We start from the raw sequence: 5,044 nt of genomic DNA, 5'->3' as shown, positions 1-5,044 counted from the left end.
CTGAGTCAGGAAGCCTCTCTTAGATGAGAGTGCTTGCTTGCCTCTAGCAAGCAGAGTAGACCCAAGAAACTGCCATAACAAACATGCTTTACTCTATTCTTTTCCAAGCTTTCTCAGGCTTTCTGTGGACTCAGTTTGCCACACGTCTGGGCGTCATTTGTAGTAATAAGGAGCTGCGGCAGGGCTGCGTCCCCAACACCCCAGTTGCCTGCCCGGCTAGCTTATGCCCCGAAATAATTACAAAGACACTGTATTCTTTTAAACACTGCTTTGGCCCATTCCTATCTAGCCTCTTCTAGGCTAATTCTCACATCCCGATCAACCCATCTCTAATAATCTGTGAGCACCGGTCTTACCGGGAAGATTCTAGCCTAAGTCCATCCTGGGTCGGAGCTGGGGCATGGCGTCTCTCTGAGGCGTCTGCTCTGGAGAGGAGAGCTGTGAAGTCTGACCTCACTTCCTCTTCCTCCCAGCGTTCTGTTCTGTTTACTCCACCTACCTATGTCCTAACCAATAACATGGGCCAAAGCAGTTCCTTTATTAGCCAATGACCTTCCTCCATCAACTTATACTTGCAAGTGAAATCCTTTTAAATAAATATCAAAGACAGGGTTTGAGCCCACTACTAAATTTCCCAGGTCAAGATATTACAAGGTAACATCCATTTTTTCTTCAGTCTCTTCTTATGCAAACCATGCATGTCAGTCAGTGTAACCCTTTAACAATTCCAATCTATCTCCTGGGGGGACATCTGTTTATTATATAGCCAAGATATCATGAGAAAGACTTTTGAGATTTCTAGGCCACAAACAAGAACAGAGTAGCAATTTCTTTTACAGATAACTGAGTATGAAAGCCCAACCAACTTGAGATCCTGTACAGTACTGAGCACAACTCCTATTCAGTCATTCAGAAGCACTGCTGTCAGTCTCCCAGTCAATAACTTCAACCTGGGTTTGACAACACCTTATACATGAACATTAGACTTACACAAATGAATGATGGCCTCTGTGAACCTCATGAAATGTCAACTGGAGCCATTCATGTCTGTGAAGGCCCCACTTGGGTTACAAAGCCTAATTGGAAATCCTTTCTGAGAATTCTCTGAGATACCAACAGTGGAAGCAAGAAATAAGGCTCCATGATTAGAATCAACTTAGTTTGTTTCTTACAAGTGAGATTTTGTTTAAAGGAGTGGTGTGGCCATAAGATACTACTGACACATACTCCATTCTTGTATTTACAGAATTATTTATGTGTATTTGTTAATATATAATTTATGGGGTGATGAATTAGAATCATAACACAGAAAAGACAAGTTCAAATAATCCTCTAACCAAGGAAGTGAAAGATCTATTTGACAAGAACTTTAAGCCATTGAAGAAAGAAATTGAAGAGGATACCGGAAAATGGAAGGATCTCCCTTGCTCTTGGATTGGGAGGATCAACATAGTAAAAATGGCAATTCTACCAAAAGCAATCTATAGAATCAATGAATCCCTATCAAAATCCCAACTAAATTCTTCACAGATCTTGAGAGAACAATAATCAACTTTAGATGGAAAAACAAAAAATTCAGAATAGCCAAAACAATCCTATACAATAAAAGTACTTATAGAGGTATTACCATCCTTGACTACAAACTCTATTACACAGCTACAGTAATGAAAACACTCTGGTATTGGCATAAAAACAGAGATGTTGACAAATGGAATTGAATTGAAGCCCCGGATATTAACCCACAAACCTATGAACACCTGATTTTCGACAAAGGAGCTAAATTTATACAATGGAAGAAAGAAAGCATCTTTAACAAATAGTGCTGGCATAACGGAATGTCAACCTGTAGAAGAATAAAAATAGATCCATATCTATCACCATGCACAAAACTCAAGTCCAAATGGATTAAAGACATCAATATTAATCGTAACACAGTGAACCTGATAGAAGAGAAAGTGGGAAGTACTCTACAACATATGGTCACAGGAGACCACTTCCTATGCATAATCCCAGTAGCACAGACAATAAGATCAACAATGAATAAATGGTCCTTCTGAAATGGAGAAGCTTTTGTAATGCAAAGGAAACTGACATTAAGACAAAAAAGGCAACCTAGTGAATGGGAGAAGATCTTCAACAACCCCACATCAGACAATGGTCTGAATTCTAAAATATATAAAGAACTCAAAAAACTAGATATTAAAACTCTAATTAACCCAATTAAAAATGGGGTACTGAACTGAACAGAGAATTCTCAACAAAAGAAATTCAAATGGCTAAAAGACACTTAAGGTCATGCTCAACCTCCTTAGTGATCAGGGAAATGCAAATATAAACAAATTTGAGATACCATTTTATACCTGACAGAATGGCTAAAATCAAGAACACTGATGATAGCCTATGCTGGAGAGGATGTGGAGTAAGAGGAACACTCATCCATTGTTGGTGGGAATGCAAACTTGTGCAACCACTTTGGGAATCAGTGTTGTGGTTTCTCAGGAAACTGGGAGTCAACCTACCTCAGAATCCAAGAAATGCCACTCTTGGGAATATACCCAAGAGATGCCCAATCATACTACAAAAACATTTGTTCAACTATGTTCATAGCAGCACTATTTATAATAGCCAGAACCTGGAAACAACCTACATGCACGTCAATAGAAGAATGGATAAAGAAGGTGTGGCATATATACATTTTAGAGTTGTACTCAGCAGTAAAAAAAATGACATCTTGAATTTTGCATGCAAATGGATGGAAAGAGAGAACACTTTACTGAGTGAGGTAACCCAGACCCAAAAAGAGTAATATGGTATGTACTCACACATAAGTGGATTCTAGCCATAAACAAAGGACATTGAGCCTATAGTTCATGATCCCAGAGACACTAAATAAGAAGGTGAACCCAAAGAAAAACATAGAGTTATCCTCCTGGATATTGGAATTTGACAAGATCGCAGGGCAAAAGTTGGGAGCAGAGGGGTGGGTAGGTTGGAGGAAGGGGAGAGAGAAGGGAGAAGGGGATGATGGGGGAAAGCTTGGGGGAATAGGATGGTTGAGATGGAGGAAGGGTCGATATGGGAGCAGGGAAGAAGATATCTTTTTTTTTCAGTTCAAACTCATTTCACTTTATTAAAGTCCAAGTTACTATTACATGGTTTGATACTCAAAAGAAAATTTGTTCAAATAAAACATTTCCAGGCGACTATTTTAATCAAGTAGCAATAGCAGTGAGTCCTTGGGAAGCCCATAGACGGGAGTTTACACTTTGTCGAGGCGAGGCCCAGTTCCTCTGGAGTGGAAATTCCCAGTTCATTTAAAGTTGGTCTAAGTTCCTGAATGACATAGGGATAGATTTCCTTATGAGGTCCTGCTTTGTCCTTAACAACCTCCAATATGCGAACAGCACTAGCAAAATCATTTAACCGTCTACATGCAAGCAAAGCAGCATCAATGATTTTGGGCTCAGGAACCAAATCATAACCAACAAGTGTGTTCATCCCTTTACACAATTCCCAGGCATCGATGTCTGGCTTGTTGAAGTATGTCACCCAGCGAGCATCAAACTCCTCATCTGTCTCATGTGATCCATGAGAATAGCAGCGAATGGACTGGACAGCGGCGGCGGGGCTGGGGGCTGAGACGGGGTGCAGAAAGCCTTGGGTGGCCTTGGCTGCGGTACAGCTACGAAGGGCAGCGGCAAGCATGACGGCGACCGCATGACGGCGACCGCAGCGCACTGGCTGAGGCTGAAGAGAAGCCGGTGTGAGCTCGCGGGCGGCTCAGCAGCTCGTGGGGGCCGGACTCACCGGAAGAAGATATCCAAGGGAGCCATTTTACGGTTGGCAAGAGACTTGGCACAACAAGGGTTTCCTGGTGCCCAAGAGACCATGGATGTTTGGATGCTGGCAGAATAAAAAATAACTGTCCTATAAGGATCATCAAGAAATACGAGCATGACTCATAAGTACAGGTGATTTATATACACACATATATATACATATATACATTAAATGGGTGTAAATATATGTGTGTGTGTATGTATATAAAACTGGGTTTGGATTTAGACACTGGCTCTGTTACTCTCTAAATCAAAGCATGTTGTTAAAATAAAAATTCAGAGTTTCAATCTCACATCAGCAGCCATGACTTGGGAAAAACAGAAAAAAGAGTTTAGAAAAATTTACAACTTCACCTTGTTGATATGATGTCATGATGATGATAGCACTACTTTAAGACCTGTTTTGGGTACCAGCTGTTCAAGATGGTTCCAAATTAGTTAGCTGAAATGGTGCTTTTTTTTTTTACAGTGTTCTGGCCAGACTTTCAAATAGGAACCTCAGAAAAATCCTACCAAATACTCAGAGACTAGTTGCAATTATACCAGACAGTAATCTTGTAACTTAAGCATCATTTTCACTCCCATGACAGCTAGAAGTAATTCTAGAAGATAACGTCCACTCTCTCAACAAAGTTTGTCCTCAGAGTTAGGGACATCATTTAGGGGTTCATTATAATTGGTATAGGGTTGGGGGTTGGTGGAAAATTTAGTAGGCTCAGGGATCTCTTTTGGGAAAAATGAATTTTAGATGGGATAATAGATTAGTGTGAGCTTACTCACACAAATAATAAAAGTGAGTAATAGAGTGAATACTTGTGAGTTATTATTTATAGGCAATTTACATTGGTTAGATTCTTGTATATTGATACAAAGTTAAATTATATTGAATATTGTATGCATGCATGCTTCTACCTCTGCTTAAAACACCTTTATATATTGATATATATTTATCATATTGCAATGTAAATTTCTCTGATCAAGATGCTTATACACTGCTTACATTTTGGGGTCATTGTCCTCATTTATTGCACAGTTGTTTATTGTCTTAAAGATATATAGGTATTAAGAATTATAGATCAATAGTCATCTATGTTTGTTATACTTAATAGACAAATCAGGTTCTTTAGATACATACAGATTATATTCTGCATAGAGAGATAATCTTTAACCACTTTAAAGAGCTGTAGAATATGGCATTTAAATAA

General features: G+C 39.4%; 1 pseudogene; it reads right to left on the bottom strand.

The window, feature by feature from the left end:
* Window positions 1–3,124: 3,124 nt before the first annotated feature.
* LOC142840796 (cytochrome c oxidase subunit 5A, mitochondrial pseudogene) lies at window positions 3,125–3,712 on the bottom strand (annotated as a pseudogene).
* Window positions 3,713–5,044: the final 1,332 nt, after the last annotated feature.

The sequence above is a fragment of the Microtus pennsylvanicus genome, chromosome X, assembly GCF_037038515.1.
Source record: "Microtus pennsylvanicus isolate mMicPen1 chromosome X, mMicPen1.hap1, whole genome shotgun sequence".
Taxonomy (NCBI): Eukaryota; Metazoa; Chordata; class Mammalia; order Rodentia; family Cricetidae; genus Microtus; species Microtus pennsylvanicus.
Note: the sequence above shows the minus strand (reverse complement) of the source record. Positions and strands in the feature narration are given on the sequence as shown.